General features: G+C 42.1%; 1 protein-coding gene and 1 long non-coding RNA gene across 5 annotated transcripts in view; one reads left to right on the forward strand and one right to left on the reverse strand.

The window, feature by feature from the left end:
- Positions 1-26,331, forward strand: part of RIPOR2 (RHO family interacting cell polarization regulator 2) — a 97,496-nt gene that overhangs the window by 29,263 nt on the left and 41,902 nt on the right. Inside the window, exon 1 of one of the 4 annotated variants that reach the window (XM_081919430.1) lies at positions 16,962-17,266. The exons of the other annotated variants lie outside the window; for them this stretch is intronic. The gene's annotated coding sequence lies outside the window, so the exon portion shown is untranslated. Of the gene's footprint in view, positions 1-16,961; positions 17,267-26,331 lie in introns of those variants that run through there. 4 annotated transcript variants of the gene reach the window in all.
- Positions 194-16,889, reverse strand: LOC309374524. The gene is made up of 3 exons (XR_014170611.1): positions 16,792-16,889; positions 7,960-8,074; positions 194-472 (listed from the first exon to the last, which is right to left on the reverse strand). It is a non-coding gene; the product is annotated as an uncharacterized lncRNA (long non-coding RNA).

Raw genomic sequence — 26,331 nt, forward strand, 5'->3', positions numbered from 1 at the left:
TTTATCTGTTTTCATAATTGTGCATTCTGTTGTTGGAACCTTTGGGTAAAAAATATTTTGAGCAACTAAATAAATAATGGCAGTGGGCTGCCTGCGACTTGTAAGAAAAGCGCAGCCAATGCCATCTTAATTTTTCCAGGATGCCACATTGGGGCTCAGAGGCCTGTGTGCGTGTGTACAACATTTTGGAGCCCGAGATAGTGAAGGGTCATTAGAAGCAAATTTAGTGTCGGTCTCATCGGCTGTTCTGAAATATTTCATTGTTTGGTATGACATCTTTGGCGTGGTAGATTTGTATTGATTCATTCACTAGTGGACAGTACATTCAGCATGGCAGTAGATACCAGAGAATCCAAGAATCCATCCAATTTCTTTTTCATTGTATGATGCTTTCTAATTTGAAAGTTAGCTGGTCTTGAGCTGATGGAGCTTGGAGGCAACTGGAATGGCTGTTGATGATGGGCAAGCATAGCTGTGGATACAACAACAGTTTCATGACACAATAAAAGTGGAGGCTGAATAGAACTCTGCAGTGCACCAAATATTTCAAACAGCACATTTACATCTCTCAACAGGTGGTGAAACTGAGTCACTTACTTCGACCCTACCACAACAGGTGTATCTGTTTGCAGTGAAGCAGAAGGGAGCATATGCCTTTAGTTACTGGGTTCTTACGTATTTTATTCTTGCCAAGGATCTCTGTGCATCTTTATCCTGATTAATCATGTATGCATAATCCATAAGAATTCAGTTTATACAAACAACTTGGTTCTCCTTCCTTTTGAACAGCTGGTGATTTCACACGTCCCCATCCCCCCTTTAAGTCCTTGTGTATGACAGCTAGAGATACTCAAAGTAGCTGACAAAAACAATCCCCTTACCTAGCTGGGTAGGACAGGTTTCTTTCCTACTCTGAATTGCTTCGCCTGTCAGCAGCGTCCACTCACTTCTGGTTTCAAACAGAGTAATTGTAAGATCAGGAGTGAAAACACCTACACAAGCCAAATGATTTGGGGCAGGCCCTCAATAAGCTGCAGGTGGTAAACTGCTCCAAGGTTGTTTTGTTTGTATTGCCTTTATCACCATAGCATTCTGGCAGAGTGAAGTCACTGCAGAGAAAGAGCATCTATTGAAAGAGGCGCTGTTTGATTTCTATAGCAAAACATGGTGAACACTTCTGTACTTCTCCACCTGCTGTCATTCTTTAGAAGACAATTTAAATATCTCCAGGTCAGATAAACACCCACATGTGTGCCAATGCATTTAGCAAAGTCAATGTACCTTTCCGTATATTTCTTGAAAGCATAAGCCTGTTACCCTTTTTTATATATTGATGGGAGGTTCTGCTGCGGCTAAGATTTTTCCATGATTTCACATTGGCTTGGAGAGGAATTCATAGCTGCTTTGCTCCTCCCAGTCCCTTTGCTGCCATGCTGAGATAAGGTTTGGCTTAGCATGCCATCCAAACTGGGATTTGTGGTTAAGGTCTGTTTTCACTAAACACAAGCCGTAGCCAAGGTTTGTTCTTTGCTACTGTTTATGGTTGGTGGTGAGAGAACTTAACTATGAGTCCAGGTTTGGATGACACACTAATCCAAACCTTTGCTGAGCTCAATATGGTACTAAAAAGGACCAGGGAGGAGACAATCAGTTAAGACCTCCCCAGAAGTCGGCAGATTTGTGCAGTCCCAGTATGCCATTGTTTGGTTTACTGTGTCATGTGAACCAGTGCTGGCACAATGAATCATAGAATTGTAGAGTTGAGAGGGATCACAAGGGTTGTCTATTCCAACCCCCTGCAATGCAGGAATCACAGCTAAAGAATCATGACAGATGGCCATCCAGCCTCTTTCTTAAAAACCTCCAGTGAGCCTGACTTGGAGAGTCATTGGCCAGTTACAAAGAAAAATAAATTATGATTAAAAAGCACCATAGATTATCTTTGAAGATGTTTAGTAGAGTCAGTTCTAGGATGACTTCTAATACTTGCTTAGTTCTTTTGCATATTTTTTGTATGATTGATGTCCAGATGCGTTGGATTTTAGGACATTCCCACCACATGTGGAGGTATGTGCCTGTGGAGGTGCATCTTCTCTAGCATTTTGATGAGGTTCCTGGGCGAATTAGCGTTAGTTTCCATGGTGTTAGGTACCACCTGTAAGTGAGTTTAAGAGTGCGCTCTTTTATTTTCACTGATATGGATTTAAAGGGAGGTTTAGACCACATTCTGGTCCATTGGGTGGGGTTAATCTCATAGCCTAAAAAATGGAATGGCTCTTCAAAGCACATACTTTACAGTGCCATACTAATCATATCTAGTAAGCTGTATTGAATTCAACAGGGCTTATACCCAGGTAAAACGGGGGTTATTAGATCTCTCTTAAGACATAAGAGATGAATTAATATTAGCCCCTAATTTATTGCAATGTCCATGAGACAGCTACCCAACTATGCTTGCCTTTAGGGCCTTAATTGTTCCCATTCTTTCCATTTTCCAGCTGAGTAACTTGCTTGGATGCTCTTATGCTACATGACCCATTTTTCAGCTGTTTCTGCTAAGATGACACAGAGTTTCTCAAACATTCCACAGCACTAGAGATATCTCACTTCAAAGATGCTTGGGCAAATAGTGAGCCTGAAACTTGCCACCAAGAATCTCTGAGATCCTTCTCATTTATTTATGTGTTTTCTTTATTGAATATTAATTGCATCATTCTCCTTTAAATTAATTCAGATCATCTTTCCATTTGCCCTTTGCAGTAAAGACATACAAATCCCTACGTACGTGCATATAACCCTAAACACTTTTATTTATTTATTTTTAAAAAATGTTATACAGAAGGTGGATATTGTGGTGGCAACGGTAACTTGCTGCAAGGCCTGCCTGCCATAGAAAAGCCTTTGGTGGCATTGGGCTTCCCTCTTCTGATTCTGAGTGACATTGTTTGCCTTTGGTTTTGCTGCTTGGGAGAGATAGCCAGGGTGAGGCAGACAGTAAAAGAAATAAGAAGCGAGGAAAGGAATGCTGGGAAGAAGGTTCAGGGCAATGACAGGAAGAGAAGAAGACCTGAGGCAAAGAGCCAAAAGGCCAAAATGAACAGAGAGAAGAATTACGTGTGGCTAGGAACTACAGAACTGAGAAATGCCGAGAATCACATATTGTTTTGAAGAACTACTGCAATTAAATCTTTAATTCTGGTGAACAGTTAATATCCATAGCCAGGTAAAAATACCCATTGCGTCCCACTCACTTGGGAGTAAGCCCCGTTGAATTCAATGTGGCTTTCTTCTGAATAGACGTGATTAGGATTGCGCTGTAAAAGCCTTTTGAACAGGGAAGGTTTCAACAACTTCTGAATGCCAGAAGTTGGGCACCTGTGTGTCCCTGTGGGGCAGTGTTCCAGAGGCCTTGGGACCCTGTTTCTAATCCCCACAGGTAATTCATTGCCTAGAGCTGATTTGCTTACTGGGTCATGCAGCCACAATCTTGCTTTGCCTTCTATTGAGATGTTCCTTCCAGAATTGTAATTGCATAGAATTTGGATGGTATGGTTTAAAAATTTATAAGCTGCATTCTGCCTCCCCCTCCCACAGCTGCTGCCAATGCATGTTACAAACTCCATCTTTGAAGCTCAGGGAGCATTATATATATAGGTTAATACTCTTCCTTAGATAGAAAAGGTGCAAGTAGCACTGCTATCAAGACAGTACATTGAAAGATTACCTTTTGCTTTGAATAAGTGAAAGGACAGACAGATGGAATACATAATGTGAGCACTGGAGGGATAAAACATGAACATATAGTGTTGTTCAGGAAGGCCATTAACATTCCATAAGGGTTTAAGAAAACAGAGATGACCTCTTTACAATCTACAAAACACTTCTTTAAAATTCCAAACTTGTAGATTAAAAGAGAAACACTGAAATGCACAAATAGATTAGAGAGAGAGAGAAAATTAAATGGGCTTCCCCCTCGTAACCACAAAGCTATACATAATTTATGAATGTGTGTGTATATGTACAACTTTTCCCCCTTAAGGGTTCGTCAGACACATTGCATGACCCAGTAATGGCTGCCTGTCTCTTCTAATCCTCGAGACCAGAAATGATCAGCTAGTAGTTCACAGGCCAGCTCTCTCCCCGCAGAGCAACTTTATCTAGCCTCCAGTTTCCCTACCAATTTTTAAAGCAAGCAGAGTAGGAGGGGGAAATGTGCAAACAATTTCCTTTGCAAAGGAGAAAATGCAGTGGGATTGTGTTTGTATCTCATACGCATTTCATGTCCCTTTCAAACCCATACTGGTTAGCAAGGAGGCCAAGGAACACTGCCTTTTGAGAGCACCTCAGCTTTTGCCACCACCACCCCAACCTCATACCACCCAGATGTTCATGCCTGCGAGGCTGTTGCCGGTAGGTGGCTAATGCCAACTTTATTACCACGCAAACATTTCTCAAAGGTTTTCCTTTGACAACTGGTTTTTGCAACAACACACTGCCTTTGACCATGTTTTTTGTGTCTTAAAACACAATCCTATGATTGCTATATTCAGAAGTAAGTCCCACTATGATCAGTAGGATTTACTCCCTAGTAAGGGAATGGACCTAATGGTCAGGGGTCCCTTTACCATTACCTTTTTAAGGGTGTTTATAATTTCAGCTTAAGCTATAGTTTTCGTACTGAAACTTTCCATAGTTTAAATAAATTTAAGCTTGGCTAGTATTATAAGAACAGAACAGACTATGCAATGGAGACTTTATTCTGATTTTGCAGAGCATGGGAAGGATTCTGATTTCGTACTCAAACCTGATTACAGTGGTACCTCGGGTTAAGTACTTAATTCGTTCTGGAGGTCCGTTCTTAACCTGAAACTGTTCTTAACCTGAAGCACCACTTTAGCTAATGGGGCCTCCCGCTGCCATCGCGCCGCTGGAGCACGATTTCTGTTCTCATCCTGAAGCAAAGTTCTTAACCCGAGGTACTATTTCCGGGTTAGCGGAGTCTGTAACCTGAAGTGTATGTAACCTGAAGCGTATGTAACCTGAGGTACCACTGTATTAATAGATCACTTCTTCAGTACAACCGACCCTCAAACTTGGATCCTAAACCTCTCCCCTACCCCAACAATAATGCCACCAACAAGCAATTTTTGGAAATATCCTCTTTGAAATTTTGCATTTTCCTTTCATAATGATTTCCTTTAATAACGATACTGCTTCAAAATAAACATATGCAATAAATATTGCAAAATCTACGCATTTCGTGGGAAGCGCTGTTCTGTTTTAACAGACACGCCTTCATATATATTTTTTCTTTTTTCATTTTAAAAAGGCAAGTCAGTCATCTCCCATTCCTCCAAAAAACATTGGAATGTTACCATGTATTATTTGGTAATGATTCTGTAGCTGCCCAGTCTGCAAGGTATTCTGCTTGTTGGGAGACTGAGAGCAACTTCTCATGAAAGCTTTCACAGCTCATTTATTTTGCCTATCCCCTTTGGTTTATCTCCTACTCCAAGGGAACATGAATGCACATGGAACTCCCTGAGCCCTGGTGGAAAGAAAGGATAATTCTCTCTGGTTCATCACCAAGGCAACTGAAATTTCCTATAGAATTTACTTCTCATAGCAGTGTTGTTTTTTTTAAGTTCCTGCTGTACACCAGCCCCTTGAGAGAAATCTGGAGCTCTGGGGAAGATAGTGTTTCTCTTATATGTGTCTCCCACCATTGATTTGATAGAACTCCTCTTCCACAGCCTTCCCACAGAGTTAAGAAGTGTGCAAAGCCCTTTATGCCTCCTAGCTTAACACTTGCTGAAAAACAGCACTGTCCCTTGAGAGGAACCTTACACGAACACAATTTTATATAGTCTTTAATAGATGTCTTCACAAACGTTGCCCTGGTTCATGCATTGTTATACTTGATGTCTTTACATTGTGGGGGGGGGGAGAGAATGATAAACCTCCTCCCTTCCATCATGGAGATTAATGGATTGTCTGGGCTGAATGCCTCTCACATAATTTATTTCCCACAAAAGGGGGGGGGGACTGAGCCTCCATGTGATCAGACCTTCACATGGAGACCCTGACTCATAACGTTGGGCTGGGTAGAGGGGATAGATCGCATTGTTCCTTCGCCTCACAAAGGCCCTAGGGAGTGTATGAACCAGGCGCTTGACATTTATATATATAATGTCAGTGGCTTTTTGTATGCTGGCACCACACACCTTTGGAATGGTTTTTTCCTTCCAAGCAGCTCTCAATGGCCTGATATTGCTGGGACATTCTGTTCTAACCATTCACCAACAAGTCATACCTTAGGCACTAATGATTGCCTTTTGATTACTTCATTTAAGGTAATTAAGGCATCAAGTCCGTATTTTTTGGTGTGATGCTGATAATGCCAAGGTTGTTTGGGTGTTCTCATTTTGTTTAATCCTTTAAGCCACAGCCCTTGGTACTGTTCATCAGTAGCATCTCATCTGATACAAATTTGTTGGGGTTTTTTAGTTCCAAATCTAAAACAATACCAGTAATTAATGATAAATTCCAACTAAATGTCAGGAAGAACTTTCTGACGATAAGAGCTGTTCAACAGTGGAACAGACGTCCACAAGAGGTGCTGGACTCTCCTTCCTTGGAGGTTTTTAAAGCAGACCTTGGATGGCCATCTGTCATGTGTGATCTAGCTCACATTCCTGCATTGCAGGGGGACATAACAAAAACAACAACCTAGAAGCTATTTCCCCAGAGGGGAACCATACTGGGCTCTCCTGGCTAGCTTAATGAATGCCTGTGCAGCCCGGCATGACATTTTTCCTGTCAAGGCAACTGACACTGAAAGGAGAAGTGTCAGGCACAGTGCATGCAGCAGCATGTCCCTTCTGCTTGTTCCTGCTACTGTCTGCCCCCCACCCTGCAATCTAGAGGCCCCACTAAGGAGGTGCTTTGAGAGGTGGTACCATAGGGAAAGCACACTGGGTGGGATCTGCCAGGAGGGAAGCAAGGGGCATTTTTCCTGGAGGAGCCTCAGATCTAATCCTAGATCTGCAAACATGGCCACAGAAAAAGCCATCTCTTGAATCCAATCCATCTTGTATCTGCCACTAATGAGATGTTTGAAGGAGAGCCTCTAGAGCAGCCTTTCTCAACCTGTGGGTCCCCAGATGTTGTTGAACTACAACTCCCATCACCCCTAGCTAGCAAGGCCAGAGCTCAGGGATGATGGGAGTTGTAGTCCAACAACATCTGGGGACCCACAGGTTGAGAACAGCTGCTCTAGAGCATACTTTAAAAGGACAGATGGGCTCGTGCGGGAGGAGCATTCCTGGAGGTGTCCTGGACCCAAGCCATTTACAGGGAGGGCCCAACACTTAATGTTGCACCCCCAACACTATTCAGTGCCTGAATTTGTTGTGGATGAGAAAGGGTGTTGGATTTCTGCAAAGTTGTTTATTGGGTGCATTATGAATGTTGGAGGGAAAGGGAAGGGACAGTGCCAGTGAAACATGAGAGGAAAGGAGAAAAGGAGAAAAAGGAGAAAAAGGAGAAAAAGGAGAGGCACAACAAGAAGAAGATGCTCTAAATGAAAACGTTGATTTCTCCATTCCTAGCATTTGCCCACCACCTGCTGAGCATCTGAGTCCCAAATTCCACATATTCACTTTCAGCGTGGTAAAGTCATTGCTAGCTTCTCATACCTCTTCAATTTCACACGGCAAATAGTTCTTATAAATGTTCCTCCATGTGTTTGACAATTGCTATTTACCGCATAAGAGAAGCTGTTGGTCTTGGCGCCTTCCACCTGGCATTGTAAATGTCAGAAATGGAAGCACATTCATTATAAAACATCTACCACATGTAACTTACAAGGTAAAACGAACCCAGGGAGTATCATCTCCCAATATCTGCGCATAGTGGGGAGTCTTATTGGAGAAAACCTAAAATACAACATACACTTACCTAAACTGTGGCAATATATAGTTACACCATTGCTTGCTTGTGCAACTAGTTCAGTTCTGTGTTGAATTCTAGCGAAGTCCTTTTGCAACTCTCTCCTCCACCACAGCCCTTCCTCCTTCAGCATTAGATTCCATGACATCACGCAATAGGAACATTCAGTGCAAAATGTCCTGTTACATGGGATCAGTGATAGCAGTAGGAGTACAGAAACATTTCCTCACCCTTCTGCTATGGGAACTGCATAGACTGCTAGTTTAAGCTAAGATAGGGGTGCGGCAATTGGGGGGTTGCCACAAGATTACCAAATATTTAATGGGGACATCCATTTTCTTTTCATTGGTTCTAGGTTTATGCAGATCTTGTGGCAGCTCCAAAATCATTGCATGCCAATCTTGCTCATCTTATAATACCCTCCATGTGGAGCCATATGCCCATCATGTGTGCCCATCATATTGTCACATGGTGACACCTTTTTGAGGGTTTCAGCTAAAGTATGTTTCGAGATCCTCGCTTGTCTCACTTCTTTTGAGACATTTCCCCATAATATTTTTATTTAATAGCATTTGCTTTAAAATCCCGAGAAGCTAGTGGATTTAGCATAAGTCGGACACAGAATAAATCCAATTTTACTCTTTAGCCACTTTCACGCCCCCCCTTTCCCATGGCTATGAAAACAGGCCTGAGTGGAGTTACAAAAATGAAAATCTAAAGAAATTGCATTATTTATTAAGATGCACTTAATTTCTAGAAAGCCTACCATAATCATCTTACCCAGCATCCTACATTATAATTGTATTATCTGTTGGATATACTAACAAGCAAATGGTTATATGTATGTGCATTAGCTCAACAACTAAAAAAGCTTTCTTATATTAATTAGATTCCTTTCTGCCACATAAGGGAATCCAAATTGTAGAGATGTTGTTGGTGGAGATGGCATGGTGAAAAAGAATACTGTAGCATGATTTTTCTTTTGTCTCCTTGAACAAAATTGTTGCGTTGTTGGTGAGAAGCCTCAATAAGTTATAATGTTGACTCAGTTGGGGAAAACTGCAAGGACTGAGAAGTGTAACCACGTTAATCTCTTGCAGCAAAAACAAAACACAAAGCAAAGAGTCTTAACCATTTTTTCCCCAGCATAAGCTGTTGTAAACTACAATCCACTTCATTAGATCCACAAAGTCCTATCCTGAGTTACACACACAAGAAAGACCACAGGTAGAAAGGATTGTATTGGGGGGGGGCACTGTAGTATTTTTTAGATCTCTGGTGCTTTGCAAGCTTTTTGTTTTGTTTTGGCATTTTGCTTTAAAATATCAGGACTATGAAATATTGCAGTTAAAGCAAATATGTCCTGCTTTTGTGAATGTTGACTTTTCTTCAGATGAATAACACTATATGTTTGTACCTTGCTTTTGCTACCAGAGTTGTCTTTGAGGTTGGCTAGGCTACATTAATATATGTAGCAGTTTTTGCAAATAGATTGCTGGGGGTGGGTGCGCCCAGGCACCGAGGCACATATATATATAGCATGCTAGGCCCAGGGAAATCCTGCTGGCATTCCTGTTTACTCATGGAAGGGGTACTGTAAACTGTGAGGTCAAAAGAAAATGAAATTCAGAATAGCCCAGACATTGATAATTATGTAATTCACAGTGGTTCTTCACAGAACAGTTGCTGATAACTCAGACATCTTGGCATTGGTAAGACAATGCGTGCAATGCCAAGAGAACTCGTCCTTTCATCATTACTTGCAAAATATTTATTAATACATTTATTTTGAGTGGTAGGCCAAGTTTATTTATGACTTTGGTATACCCAGGCTGGAGTTGCTTTTAAGACTGCTGAGGACAGTATGATTGAGGCAGTCATTGCCTTTTTGTGCATACTTATCCCATTGCACACTCTGATTAAACAGTCTCTGCAAATATTTGAAGCACTACAGAACCCTGCAAAGCCTGTTAAACAGACATGACATTGGAATGAGTGTGCACACCATGCGCGTATTTCATATCACCTTTAACAGCCTGCAAAAACTGTTCTTTGTTTCCAACCCCGATTTATCCACCCACACACTAGCATTCCCAGACATGTGCAGGGGGGAAAAAATATCCTTCAAGCATACCAGTTTACCCAGGGAAAAATGGCATGGCCTCGTTTTATATAGCTTTCACAAAGTATGGGGTGGCACTGCAAAGCTCTTCTCCGTGTCTCTCTTTATGAATCCTTGGTGTAGTCCCTGTAATAGACACCCAGCATCAATTATCTCATCCTGGCCTCCCACCCAAAAATTAGAAATCCATATTTCCAAAAAAAATAATTTTTTTTTTAAGTGAGCTGAATAAGGTACAGTGGTACCTCGGGTTACATATGCTTCAGGTTACAGACTCCGCTAACCCAGAAATAGTGCTTCAGGTTAAGAACTTTGCTTCAGGATGAGAACAGAAATCGTGCAGCGGCGGTGCAGCGGCAGCAGGAGGCCCCATTAGCTAAACCGGTGTTTCAGGTTAAGAACAGTTTCAGGTTAAGAACGGACCTCTGGAACGAATTAAGTACTTAACCTGAGGTACCACTGTACACAAATTTAGTGCCTGTCCAATCAGCACAAGCTATTTGACATGTGTTGGCTTTTCTTGTTGCATAGGTCGCACTGCCTTAGTACAGAATTATAGACTTGAATTATGCAGATTGGACATGCACTTGATTTGTACACAGACAACTCTCTTTTTGTGGAACATGGTCAGTGTAATGGGCACAGTCTGGGCCAATTAAAATTACTGAGAATTTTGAGCTTGCATCCAGTGGCGTAGATCTCTCCCTCTTTTCTCAGTATCCATGGTGTTTCTTCCCCTTCCCATTTGTCCCTCCCCATTCCTTACACTTACCACAAAGCAGGAGAGGCAAGCTTAAAAAAAAGCACAAGCTGATGATTAGCATAGCAACTACTTACCCCTAATCGCTTCAAATGCCGATAATAGCATTTGTGGGTCATAAGTTAGAAAACTGGATATATCCATCAATGCAAAGATGATAAATAAAAGGATTGTTTCTCATTCTGTATTGGCTATTTTTAAAATAATAAATAGAAAATCTGTTTTCTGATAGGTGGGTTAAAGAATGCCAATGTATGCAAAGTTTTGTTAATTTTATACATTGCAATTTGTCTCTTTAAAATCATTAAGAGGTTAATCCCCCAAAACTTTTTTGTGCGGCGTCTGTAAAATATATGGGAAGGACCACAGCTTTTGACTGGCCGGAGTGTGTCCTTCAATGTGGTAATGCGTCTCCTGCTTGCCTGGGTGGAGAAGGGGGCTAGTGTATGTAGAAACCTCTGACTTGCCTGGTTGAAATTTCCCTTTGTACAGTAGCCAATGAGTCACACCCATTGTATCAAGCCCCTCTCAACAGTGGATGTGGTCCCTGGAATTTTGCCATGAAAAAATGCAGCCCTGACCAGACACTCTGGTTTTAAACAAACTATGGTCAATTTCATAGCAACACAACCTCAGACTATGGGTTAGGGAACTCACTTGTTGAACTAACCAGAATTCATTTTAAACCAAGATCTCTGTGTCTGAATTCATATACATATTATGCATCATGTTCACCTAGGTCAGTGGTGGCAAACCTTGGCACTCCAGATGTTTTGGAACTACAACTCCCATCATCCCTGACCACTGGTCCTGCTAGCTAGGGATGATTGGATTTGTAGTTCCAAAACATCTGGAGTGCCAAGGTTCGCCACCACTGACCTAGGTGGTTGTAATATACACAACTCTGGTTGACTCGGATAAGAAACATTTATGTCCTGCCCACAAGTCTCTACTTTTCTCTACTTCTTACAAAGAAAGAAGAAAGAATGATAAGTCCATCAGTTTCAGTGGCTATGCTGAGTGAGTCATATACTTGCCACCTATAGTACCTCTAGCATTAGATCCCATTATTGCATTTGCATTGCTAATCTTTGCAGTTATCTCTTTTTTACTGTTGCAATAAAACATAACAGGTTTCCAGATGCTTTTTAGGCGTATTAATTAGGGAACACAGAATTCACTCACTCTGTCACGCATTCTCTCTCTCACACACACACAACATGTAGAAAAGCTGCACAGCCAGTTCTGGTTGCTAAGCATTTTGAGAAATTGGAATGTACAGTTCTATCAAGCCCACTTGTGAGCTCCTTACTTCTGCCATAGAAAAGGGGGGTGGCATTGAGGGAAATAGTATGCAAGAATGACTAGAAATGTCTCTTGGTGTGGTTGACAGTTTGTGAGAGAAGTCAGAACTGGAAACGTATTTCAGATGTGACATTTCGGTGGCGAACGTGGCAGGAGTGTGCCCAAAGCATAGTTGGCAGCTGCTTCTAGAAATCTGCATGCCAGGGATTGTAACCTCCCAAATGGGTCAATGCCTGCCTCTTACATTTGTTACTATTGGTGAGCCAAGGCCCTTTAAGAAGAGCAAAATGATAGACTAAAGAAGGAGAACCCTGGACAGGTACAGTAGCATAACAGGTACAGTGGTACCTCCGGTTACGAACTTAAATCGTTCTGGAGGTCCGACTTCCTCGCGACTTCCTCTTGCATCCCAGGGCAAAGTTCACAACTGGGAGCATCTACTTCCGGGTTAGCAGAGCTCGTAACCCGAAGCATTTGCAAGGAGGATGGTGCATAACACGAGGTTCCACTGTACAGCCAGTGTTCCGCTGCCTAGAGAGGTCACTTCCTGGTTTGCATGGAGAAGCCATTTTCAACAGAGCCCAGCAATGGAATTGCACAGCTGTGCTGAGGCAGACCAGCTGTTGAAATTTTGCACCCCTAACAATTTTTGTGCCTGAGGCAGCTGCCACTGTGCCCCCCCCCCTTGCTACTCCACTGGACGGGTGGGGAGCATATTTGTGAAAGGTTCTTCAGAACTCCCTAAAGCAGCTAGAAAACTAGCAAATACATGACAGGACTTCTTTCTCCCAGATATGCTAGCGCACCTCAGTTCTACAGTAGCCTTCCCCAATCTGGTGCCCTCCAAATGTTGCTGGACTATTTCTATCATCCCTGACCCATGTCCATGCTAGCTGGAGCAGAAGGGTGCATTTTGACCTGCTGGGAGCCTGAAGGGCCCTGCCCTGCGTCTCTTCACCTGGCTTGGGGCGGGGCCTGACAGGCTCCATAAAGGAGTGTTGCTGCTGCTGCTGCTGGGCAGAGAGGGCTCCGTTGTTGTTTTTTTGTTTGTTTTAGAATTGCTTTTATTTTTTATCTATGTCATTTTAAATTGTGATTGATATTAATGCTGTATTCTTAGTTTTAGATTTTATGATTTATGTGGAAACTGTTTTTTATTTAGTTGTGTACTTTTTGATGTGTTTTATTTATTGTTTATGACTTTTGTTATGTTGGTAATTATGTAATTCTTGTCATGTTATAAGCTGCCTTGAGCATTGTTTCAACTATGGAAAGGTGGCATACAAATAAAATGATGATGATGATGAAGAAGAAGAAGAACAGCTGGAGGGTAAAAGATTCTCCACTCCTGGTTTGGTGTGTCTGCACTTTCTTTGTGTGTGTTTTATTGCACTGTAATTTATGTAACTTGAAGGCAAGATGCATTTATTAATATTATGAGAATTGCCATTAGGAGTGGATATAGGGTGCATTATAAAGAAATGAGTAAATTGTCAGTAGTAATAAAAATAGATTGTATTGTTAATGTTAGGAGATCTTTTCCCATTACTATTCCCATTGCACATTTCCCAGATTTTCATAAGAATTATCACATATTGTGCCCCCAAGGGAAATGCATCTGCAAACGTGTCCTAAATGTTCACCCCTGTGCGAAAATTGCAAGAGAGTTGAGTGTTAGCAGCACAGATTGCAAAGGTAGGATGCTTTTAAGCACCCATGTGATTAGTTGAAGAGTTATTACATGCAAAGCATTGAAATATTACATTTTTATGATGTTGGTGAAGAAGAATCCGTTTGTGTTCATGTAAATGTAATACAGTCCAGAGTTAACACAGATTGGTGTTCCTTCAGTTGCCCAAGGCAAACCTTGCTTTTGTGGTTCTTATTATGTGTTTTGTACTTGGCTGCATCCTGGGTGACCTATTTTTAATGCAATGGCAGATTACACTTCAATAGATTGAATAATTCATAGGTATAGTAGCACTATCACAGTGGCAATACAATAGAAGCTTTTATGCCTGTCTAATTGTGGAGAGAGGCAGCATTCTCTGGCATTTTCTACTGAATTAGCAAAACAAGATACATGTGAAATGAATGATTCTTTCAAATGCAGCAGCATCAGGGACACTGAATGATGTGGAAAGGCAGGTTAGGGCTAGCCTATGTGGTATTTAAATGTTTGTTATATAGCTATTGAGGTTTGGGGGGATTTGACTGAAATAAAGAAAGACAGGATGAAACTGGACCTATTGGTTTTCTGCATTTGCTACTGCAAAGTTATATTGAAAACTTCCCCAGAGATAGCTTGTAAGTTGTATATGCACCAGTAGATTACATACAAAGTAGGAAGGTGAGCAGACATTAGCACCCCAAAGCTTCCTGGAATATATATAGCCCAGGGAAAGTTTGTGCATGTCGAATACATACTTTAAAAGTCCAATAACTAACTGAGGCATTTCAGGTGTGCAAGTAGCAATAAAAAATATAGTATACTTTTATAGGTCAAATCAGCAGAATTCCCATTTCACAGCTATCAGCAGGTCTACAAAAGCAAACACAAACTGAAATTGTTGTGTTGGTGGAAGCAGTGCCAGAACTACTGGGGGAGAGGGGCTAGCTGGGTTTTTTGCCCCAGATGAAGCCTTGGGGGGGCGCCATTCAGCCCCCCTGCCTATGTGTGTATGTACACAAATGTGTGTGCCAAACTGGGTGTTTACCTAGGTGAAACAAAGCCTACTTTCACCCCTGGATGGAAGTGGTGCTTCTAAATGACAGGAATATAGTATTACACCAGGGCAAAACTTCTAAGGGCCTGTCCATAGCTTGGCTTAATGTGGATTGTGAACCATAGCTGTCAAGTGTCCCTTATTTGAAGGGACAGTCCCTTATTCCAGCACCATGTCCCGCTGCTGTCCCTTATTGATGGATGTCCCTTAAATGTCCCTTAAATGATGTCCCTTAAATTTCAAAGGAAGCAGCTCCTCTCCCTCCCTGCCGGCCAGGGAGGAGGGAGGCTCCAACTGTGTTGCTTGGCTGTGTTGCTCCCCCAATAAGAAGTCTAAGAACGACGGGGGGGGTGGAGCTTGCATGCCTTGTGTGTGGCTAGTTAATGCAAGCTGAGGGGTTTTTTGAATGCTGGGTGCCATTTTGTTGCACATGCTGCTGCAAACTTTGCAGTGCAAAGCCAGGCCGGGGAGCTATCTTAAGTTGAGGCTGCATAGGCCTTGTGGCACATGTGATTCAGATTCTATTCAGTTGAACCTCTGGTTACAAAGTTGGTTGGACAGTGTTCTTGAAGCTACCCAGCATGAGTTTGACCAGACCGCAGGAGGACAGGAAGACTGGAGTGCCTGGAACAAGTAGGCTGCAGGTCCCTTATTTTGGCTGCTGGTCCCTTATTTCCAAGGCTGCTGGTCCCTTATTTTCAAATCTGTAAGTTGACAGCTATGTTGTGAACCCCTTGTGCCTCCTTTAATTCCCCCTTGTCCATGCAGAAGTCTCCTCCAACTGCTTCTGTTCTCTACACTTACTGCCCCCTAAATCTGGAGATTCCAAGTGCTCTGGAAATCCAAATAGGGGAATCAGTTGTACATCCCAGGCATGAAGAAGTTAGAGGTTTCTATATGAGCATACCTCTCTTGATTTCAGCCAGGCAAGTTCAAACATACATTCCAGCCATCGAAGCCGAAAACTCTCGAGGAGGGTGTGAAGCAAAGGCAGTGACAGTTGAGACCGGGGATGGCTAGAGGGCTAGAAAGGCATAGAGAGGCATGTTTGCACCCCAACCCTGAGGTTAAGCACCCCTGCATTAGAGACTCCGCTCAATGCACAGCTGAAGGTTAATGCTGTGTTCATCTGCGAGGTGTACCACTAACACTGTTGATGGTAATGATTAATCAACGGTATAATGACACCTAGTGACAAAACAGAAGCGCTAATACTACCCATATATGCCCTGATTCAGATTATGTCTGTGTGTACACCATAAGGCACAACTGAAGCGCATTCTTTCCGTCAGAGTATTCTGGGCAGAGCTGCAATTCCCAGCAACAAACTGCAGTGCCCAGAATTCCTTTTTGGGTGGGATGTGTTTCAAATGTATGTTCAAGGTATAGTTCATATGCAGCCTTAGTAGTGTGAATTATGTGTGATTAGTGGCACTAGATAAGGGCGGGGCTGCTCATGTGCACCAGAATGCACTAAACAACTAAAGCAGCAACTTCCAGAATCATCCTCAAATTCTTATGCCACTACACCTCTGCTGGTCTTTAAGGTTCCACAGAACTCTTCTCTGCTTGCATTGCTGAGAGTGACATTAGTGCTTATAAACATCCACGCACAGAAACACATTTTGATGAATATACAGCCCCTGGTTTTGCATTCACCTACCAGTCCTCCCCCCCCCCCAAAAAAAAACCCTAGGTTGGATACAACTGGGCATAAGGAAGGCTTCAGATAATTATCCACCCTGCTGGAACAACAGCGCGTCAGAAATTGAACCTGGCAAACTGCTGCGGCATTCACTCTCGCCACGGTGCAGAAAATAAACTCCTGTCTCCCCTGAGGCATGGGAGACGGCATTACATAAATATTTGCAGAGGAAACAAGAATGCCAGAGTGATCAAATGAAGGGAAAAGGGAAAGCTCTCCTCACCTAGAGCAGCTAGTTAAGTCTCGGAGAAGCAGCTGTTTCACTGATCCCTATAGTCTCAGCACGGATGACGCTGGAGTCAGACGCTGCTACCTCCCCCCCCCCCCACTTCTCTCCCTCCCTCTCACACACATTCCCTCTCTTCTCTACTGTAACTTTACCAGGGTAACAGAATTGTAGATGCTTCTGCTGGCAGAAGAGTGAGTCAGAGCAGCTAATGACTGAGAGCAAGCTGGTAACTGATGCGCTCTCGCTCGCTCTCCCTGCTCCACCTCCCCTCTCAGTCTTTCTCTCCCCCCCCCCCCTTTAAATCAGAAACACTAACTAAGCCACTACTGGCTGCATAGTAGAGAGCAGTACAGCCTGCTTCTCAGATCCTATTGCTGCTGTTATGAGGATTGACTGTGGAAGAGGAGCTTTGGGATTGCAAACCAGTGTATTCAGCTTCCCTACCATACGTGTGAGTCTGTGCATTTAGGTGGGTGCTTCCCCCCCCCTTTCAATTTTCCGACTCATGAGGACTAATATTGTTGCATGTTCTTTCCAAATATTGTAGTGTTTTATATTGTCCTGTGCTTTTTTGTGTCATCTGTCCCCGGTCATAAAGTTATTACAGGATGGTTTGTTTTTAACCCTGATTTTTTGCAACATTTGGATGTCAGTTGCTTAAGGAAATTGTTGCTAAACTGTTAAATAGTATTGTCCCCATTAAATCCGCAAGGCATGGCATTTCAGTGCAGTTGTGTTGGTATAGGGCTAGGCTCTGTACTATAGAGTGAAATATTATTGAATTAATTGTGTCTCAAAATCCTTAGTCCGATGCTTCTCTTTTAAATGCAGCAGAATCTTGAGCCTGATTAGTACTCTGAGTAAGGGAATAAAACATGGAAATATATAACTGGTGTTTAACATTGAAGCTAGTACAGTAATGTGAAATGATTCTGCTGAGTTTAGCAAAGTTGCCTTTTCACACTGAGTGCTAACCTACCTCCGAAAGCCTGGAAGCACAGGTATCATAAGAAGGAAAACAAATATTTGAAATCTTCATGTTGTATAGTAATCAAGATTGTATTTTCAGTTTAGTTTGTGGCTTCAGTAAGGTTTGTGGCTACACTGATAAAAATCAGTTGTTGTTGCTTCACCCCACTGTAATGTTGCCAGATGCACCTTGGTTCCTGAGTGGAAAGGCTTTTTCCTGACTTTGGAATGTTATAGTCCTGTAAATGTTATTGACAGACCCTGGCTTGTTTGTTTGTTTTTTTTACAAGTCCATAGAGCTGGCACTTATCATAGCACTTCAGTGCCCCTTGACAACCCTGTCATTTTCAGGAGCACTCTCATGGGGTTTGAAGGAGCATAAAGCAATCTTTTGCACATCTTGAGCTCAGTTTGCCAAAAGATCCTGCTCAAGCTCCCATTCATTTCAGCACAGTTTGAGTAGCAGAACATCTCCGTGGATTGTGCCCTGACTTGTCTTTGAAGAAGTCCCTTCCATATACTATGCTTTCTTTGAAAACAAGGATGCTTTTCTAGAGATAAATGTATGTCACTGAGTGGCACTTTTAAATCATGCTTCCAGAAACATTTCAGGCTTTCCTTATGTGTGTCATCCAAACAAACCTTTAGGATATTATTGATTACAATGTGGATAAAAGCTTTTTGCACACACACATCCCATTCGGTGTGGGGACAGCATCTGAGAAAAGTTGAAGCAAATTCATTACATTGAAACAGAGTTGCAATAGTCTGTACTTTTTAAAGGAATTGATTGTGCAGTATTTGATTCCTATGACTTTTGTGTTCTTCTGCCTTTGGGAAAATACTTGTAGTGTTAGTGGTGGTTATAGCCTCCATTGTCATGCGTCCTTCAAAATGCCAGTCTTCATTTTTCCCCCCAAGCTACATATTCAAAAGCATTGCTTTCGCTGCTGCCTGCCACACACCAGGAGACCTCAGCAAAGAACAGTCCCAATTAGAAACATTATTACTTGTATTTGCCCACAGCTAATTGGGATTCAGAACCAGACCTTCCTTTCTGAATTAACAAAGGCAGGGATGTGTTCAGTGAGGGTGGCATGGGAAGAGAGAAAGTTCCTTTCCACTTAGGGTAACTGTTCTGTGCTGACTGCCAGACCTGGCTAAGACACATTGTTTTATATGCAGCTCGAGGTTGGCAACTGTTGGTCGGCGGGCCAAATCCAACCCCTTTGGTTGGCACAAAGTAACTTGCCAGCCCTCTCTTGAGCCTACCAATTCTGAGCATTGGCTTGGCAGAATCACCAGGAAGGCGAGACAGGAACAGGAACACAAAAGCATCCTCCTCCTCCTCCTCTTCTTACTCTTATGCCCTTGCCTCTTCCTTCTCTTGAATTGAAACAGCTTGATGAACATGATCAAGAGGAAGTTGGGTGCATGCCAGGGAGAGGAAGGAACCTCCTCCTCCTCCTCCTCCTCCTCCTTCTTCTTTGAACCACCTGCTCTACACTCCCCCAGTAGCATGGAGGAGAGGGCAATAAGGGGAGTGGTAACTTTGGAGAAGGTTTGGTGCACCACCCACCAGCATCTGCACAAAGTTAATGGCAAAACTAGGGTCATGCTTTCTGAGTATCTCCTTCCAAAAACCTCTTCCAATATAACCAGGCTATGAAGGAATCTGAACTTTGTTCTGAGTCGCAGAAAAGCAACCTTCCGGTGAGAAGAAGGCACGTTTGTTCCCTTAATAACTTTGAAGATTGGGAAATGGTGGTTTCTCTACTACCACTGGCATTAAGTACCTACCATAAATTGCAATAATAGCTTGTAACGTTATACTGGCATTCAGATGTCCCAACCTGGGCATTTCTGTCCTTGCTCAATAATTCTTGGGAACAGTAATAATAGTAAGATCTCTTTAAGATCTCCCATTGAAGAGACTGTGGGTAATAATAATAATAATAATAATAATAATAATAATTAATAAAATAAACCCTGAAGTAAACCTGAACCTGGCTATTATATCTACATAAATTGTGGTTCCTGTTTTGCAATTGCTCCACTGTCTGCTGCCCCAGGGGACAAAACACTCAGAGTGACAGATCAGAAGCACAGCCTTGGCCGTGATCATTCATACATGTTGACAGATCTTCATATTATATCAACCTGAATGGAACTGCTAACACTGTGATCATGCACCTATACCAGCAGCCTTTTCTTCATTGCTTCTTGTTGCACTGAACTCTAGATAAGAAGCAGTGTCATTTCCACAGGAGTTAAGGAGAATGGATGACTGTCACAAGTGACTACTTGCAGGTGAGAAGTTGTAATAATTGAAAAAGAAGATGGGCATTGGACTTGCCTGCCATTTCTTCCAAAACTGTGGATTAGAGAAAATCTGGAAGGCTATGATTATATACAGACTTTCTCAGCAAACACAGCAAGCAAGGAATCCTAATTTAAAAACAGATATTTTGGCATCATGCTTTCTGTTTATTTTCTATGTGGAAACTCAAAACTCTTGATTAGTTTCTAATCAACTCCAGATGTCTATATGTTTCCTGACAATTATTCTTATCACACACACACACGTTATACAACTTGCCTATCCAATCTTTCCAAAAGGAGGCTCTTCCTCAGGCTGTTTTTGCTGTAGTCATCCCACAAGCATATCCATTGTATACTAAGGATTGTAATCAGTGAGTTATTTCTTCAGTGATCTTGCTGTGTATTCTCTTTTGTTGCCTGTACTTCTAACTTTACTTTAAAATTAAATTAAATTTCATGGAACCAGAGAGAGACAGACACAGAGAGAACACTTTGCAAACTGCCAAAGCAAAGAATACCATTCACTTGTGAACTGTTTGTGTGTTGCGGTTATTTTTCATTTGCCATGCTAAGCTGTTCTGTTTGCAAGATAGACCCCTTGTGTTTGTGGGCATTGAACCAGTGAAAAATACCAGCTGAAAATAGACAATGAAGGACCTGAATGCAGCAGTGCCCTCCAAGCGTGCGCAGGCAAGGCAAGGCATTCCTCAAAGTAGATGGGAAGTGCAGTAGCTCTGCTGAAGCAGTTATAATGTCAGCCTCAAGGTATGTTCATTGCATGGTTCTCTTAGTGAACTGTAGGGGGTTTTGGGTGCCCAGCCTTTTTTATATATACATATTTTTTAAAAAAAAGGTCGACGAACTCTAGATTTTTCTGTCATGTTTGCTCAACTTCCCTTGTCTATGCAAACCAAAGTTTGCACTAAACACAGCCAAACTGTGTTTTGCACAAATCAGAATAGGAAAGCATAGTTTCGCCTTAGCATGATGCATACTCTTAACATTTATAAAGATCTTCCAAATGTTAAAAGAGCTTCACATACATCACACTGTTGCAATCCTTATGAAACCTCTATAAGTTGCATTAGTATTATTATCCCATATTGCAGATGGGGGAGGAAGTTGCTAGGCCATAAGAAAGTGAGTTGCTTAAGTCCAACACCAGAGATGTCATGGCAGAAGTGATAAGGGAGCTAGATACTTCCTGGTTCATAATTGAGTCACTTAGCTGCTTCACCACACCATGTCCAATTCTGGTTTGCAGCCAAGTATGATTTGTGCAAGGGATGCGGGTGGCGCTGTGGGTTAAACCACGGAGCCTAGGACTTGCTGATCGAAAGGTTGGCGGTTCGAATCCCCGCGGCGGGGTGAGCTCCCGTCGTTCGGTCCCAGCTTCTGCCCACCTAGCAGTTCGAAAGCACCCCTAAGTGCAAGTAGATAAATAGGGACCGCTTTCTAGCGGGAAGGTAAACAGCGTTTCTGTGTGCGGCACTGGTGCTGGCTCGCCAGATGCAGCTTGTCACGCTGGCCACGTGACCCAGAAGTGTCTTCGGACAGCGCCAGCTCCCGGCCTCTTGAGCGAGATGAGCGCGCAACCCTAGAGTCGGTCACGACTGGCCCTGACGGGCAGGGGTACCTTTACCTTACTATGAGTTGTGCAAACTACAGTTCAGTTAATGGTAACTGTGTTTTGCACAAGCAAGGAAGTGAGGAAGTTTTTCACAGTGCATGAAGGGAGGAGAGGAAGAGTGTATCCAAGCTGAGGCTCATGCATGAATGACTGAACACCGACTTGCTATTATGTGTGAAGGAAGCCAATGTTTAAAGTTTATTTTCACCATTATCAAAAAGGTATAATGTTATCCTGACTGCCTGAAGAGGTGAGATCAGTTCAGGGAGAGATGCAAAGCTTCTCTTGTGCAAAACTCACAGAATGATTTTCCTCCTCCCTCTTCTGTTTTGCTGAAGAAATCATCCAATAACTTATCAAAATATTTAAAGACTTAAGATTATGCATATGCATTTTCACTTGTGGTTACTATGCATAATGAGACTATGCAGCATCAGCATCTTACAACTCAATAACCATATAGTAATAACTACACAGTCCTTGTGATCAGCCCCAGATTTTGGGTGGTGTGGGCTGTTCCCCTGCACAGGGCGACAAGATGAGGGAGTGCAAAATTGAGAAGATCCATAATTGATAAGATCCATTTGGGGGCACCACATTTTGGCCTTACACAGGCCAAAGATTATTATCAAAGTCTGTCCCTGCATGTTATATGTCCCTTTGAATTTATGTTATAGATGGGCTGTAATAATTGCTCAGTTTTTCATACCTAACTTAATAAGGTTTGATTAGGTAGGCACATAGCTATTTCTATTCATTGGCCAGCAGATGGCTCAGACAATGAAAGATGGTAAACTGGGATCAGCTCAAGATCCAGACACTCTGTTCTGGCATCCTGGTTCACAGATCAGTGGAGTCACAGTGATAGAAAGTTTCATAGCACAAATCCATTATCATGGTGAGATGGATGCTTGAAGAGTCCCACCCCCTGGGCATTGCTACCTTTAGGAAGCTAAAAAGGTAAAGGTAAAGGGACCCCTGACCATTAGGTCTAGTTGTGACAGACTCTGGGGTTGCGGCGCTCATCTCGCTTTATTGGCCAAGGGAGCCAGCGTACAGCTTCCGGGTCATGTGGCCAGCATGACTAAGCCGCTTCTGGCAAACCAGAGCAGCACACGGAAACGCCATTTACCTTCCCGCCAGAGCGGTACCTATTTATCTACTTGCACTTTGACATGCTTTCGAACTGCTAGGTTGGCAGGAGCTGGGACCGAGCAACAGGAGCTCACCCCGTTGAGGGGATTCAAACCGCCAACCTTCTGATCGGCAAGTCCTAGGCTCTGTGGTTTAACCCACAGTGCTACCGGCATCCCTCTGGGGAGCTATATGCTCCCAATTATTCAGGTAGGCTAGATTAGAAATTGGGAAACCTGATCCAAACTGATTACAATATGTTAGAGCACGATAAACCTGGATTTAGGCAGATCGTGAGCCCACGAGGTGAGATGCAATGAAGCAAATACAGGATATTTTAATTTTAGCAAAGTTAAGTGTTGCCTCTCCCCCCACCCTCTGTCTGTCTAGAAAATTGTCTCTTGGTGAGATACACTAGTCCCATATAGCAAAATAAGTACCTGGAAGATTATATAGCACACTCAACCAAGCCTGTGATTTGCATCAGGCTTTTTCATCTAAACAACTTGTTCAGAAGTCCTTCTATATTCAGGGAACTGAAATATCTTTTGGGTGAAATATGCCACCTTGTTTGTAGCCTTAAGTGGTGCAGGAATGAGCAGGATGTATTTTTGCTGTTTTGTTTGACCAGGATATCATGCTGTCATATTTTTTTTCAGGAATCTAAATAGGTCGAGGTTTAAACCACTCAAAAGATCTCTGTTAGATATAGGCAGTGAGCAATAAACTATTATTACTTTGTTTGTCATTAAATTTATATACTCCACCTTTCTTTTACAAAACCTAGGAAAACATCCATAGGATTCCCTCATGTTTTCTCATCCAAACACTAATGTGCCTTCAGACCACTATGCTATGGGGCCACAACAGTGATATAATCGCCTCAAAACTCTCCCAAGATAATCCAATAATATTTTCCATATAATTTTTCTTTTTTGCTGAACCTTTCAAGATCTGTCCTACTTTTGATAATCCAAAAAATACATTTTAGGTGTGTATATGCAGCCATAGTCACACAACCTTGTAAGCATGAACAAACTGGACCCACTTTGCTTCTGTTCATTCCACCCTGTTAGTACACAAATGAAACAAACCATTATCCCTTCCTTAGTGCTTGTTCTTGCTGATGGATAGTGTCTTGTTGGAGCCATACAAACCATGATTTCTGGTTTAGATATAACACTAAGCCAAGGGTTGTAGTTTGTTTCCTCTGTGCACTATTGGGGGTGGGGCAGGGAGAGGAGAGGAGCAAAATGGACATCATTCGCTTATGCATAGTGAGCTATATGATTTTTGGCTTAGAATGAAGCTTGAATGTGGTCAGAGAGAGAAAGGGGGAGAAGTGGTTATTACTAATTCATACAGATTTAATGTAAGCAAGGAAAGGAGATAAATGATAATTACTTTTGTCTTTCTCTGATAACGAATGCTGTCAGATCTGGTTAATCCAAGCTTCGTTTATCCTTATGTCTCTATATTGAAAAGATTTAAGAGATTGCTAATCCTGTGATGTGCAGAATATGGTGCCAGCCTCTTAAACTTGAAGGCTTTTGTAAATCTGCAATTCAAATGGAATGTGTTGCTTTTAAATTAACAGGCTTGAGCATAATTACTGAATCAAGGACCCAATCTTATCTTCAGTGGCACTTGCCCAAATACTACAGAGAAAATTAAAACCCAAAATCTAGCTAGTTACATTATAAAAGGCTATAGTGATTCAGCTTATGTGTCTTAATTCCCATTAGCTTTTAATGAAACTTAGGTGTCTTAGGGTTCCTGTCTTGCTTTTTTCATAGGCCGTTACCACAGTATTCAGTAATAGCAGCAATATCTTTGTTTCTTTTTATGCTTCTCCCTGATCCAGACTCTGTAAAGAGGAACTGTGACCTGCAAAATGAGGAACAGTAAAAGAGATAAAGAAACACCCTGCCCATATTTTTAACAAGTCTTGGGCTCAAGAATGTGTTGTATACTGGTAAACCTGGGAATATGGATTCTTCCTTTGCCAGCGCAAGCCAGAGCTTAAAATGTTGGTTTCGTTTTCCTGACACAGGCAAAGAAGTCTAACTTCATCATCTTCAACCTGCAGCAATATCATTAAATCAGGCTAAATGTCAGTGACACAATAAGCAGCCAGCACACACATAATTCAATTTTTTAATGCTTGATTAGCAAGCAAATTATGCAAATGTGGCAAAAGCATAAGAAAGGGATAATATATCCCCCATTCATCCTTTTATTCGTCTCGGGTATGGCCCAAGATTTTATCGTTTGATCTGTTTAGTTTCTAGGACAGTAAAAACTAGGAGATAGTCACTTTTTCAAAGAATGCCTTATCTTGGTTTCTCTTGTCAGCTGCTGATCCAGTCACACCCTGGTTTTTCCTCCTCAATCTGTATGCAAATCAGCTGTATTTTACACATGCACTGGCTGCTAAATCTGTTAACATTCGCATGCATTAGCATTTACACCCAAAGTGCAATTCTCCTCTTGGGGGGAAATGGCCTAAAGATTTTGCTCCCTTCATGGTTACACCTGTTTTCCCCGTCTTCACAGCGAACGTTCCTCTATTGTTTCCATATTTCACTTTTTTTCTGTACCTGTTGAGTGAGAGCTGTGATCAGGAAATAATCTTCAGAGCCCCAAACACTTCTATATTGGCAATGCCAGCAGTTGTGGCATTATAATACTGATGCAGAACAAGCAGCAAGAAAACTGGCCACCTTTTTGTAGTCTGTGTGTTCCTGTTATCCAGCTTTTGCAAGGGGTTCTTAATAATTACTGCATCTGAACACTGACATCACATCTATCTACCTGCTGCCATATCTCAACAGTTTTGAGCAGTAAGAGCTGCTGGACTATACAAAATACTCATGTTATTCCCAATTGTCCCCTTGTATGTGCTTGCATGAACAAATGTAATGGGTAAACACTGGGAATATCTTGACAGAAACTCCTGCAATTCTGGGACCATCAGTTCCAGAAGCAGCTGTCATGGGAGTAGCTACTGGCCATATATGTAACTTCAAATATTGTACTTCCACAAAATGAACGTATTTTGTTGGAATTGTTCTCATATGGAAAAATTGATTGTGTGAATTGCCTCTACTACACCCATTGTTTTCTATGTCCAGATCCAGTACCTTGCTTCTGTGGTAAAGTTTCAGAAAATGCTTTGGCTGAATCATATATCAAACTGGGAACAACAGTCATCACTGCTCAATTTGCTTAAGTATTATGGAAGCTGTTGAGTGGATGATAATGGATGATAACACACATGGTCATAGTAGGACTGAAGACATCTCACACACACTATCTTAAACCCATTTCAGTCATCACAATGCCACTTGCCTCAGACACAGCTCCACATGCCACTGTAGTTAAGTTGGCATATAGCCCACTGGGTGGCACCATTAATGCAATCTTATTTTTTTAAACCACGGCTGTACATCACACACGAGCACATATACTGCAATGAA

The sequence above is a fragment of the Podarcis melisellensis genome (assembly GCF_964234715.1).
Source record: "Podarcis melisellensis genome assembly, chromosome: 7".
NCBI lineage: Eukaryota > Metazoa > Chordata > Lepidosauria > Squamata > Lacertidae > Podarcis > Podarcis melisellensis.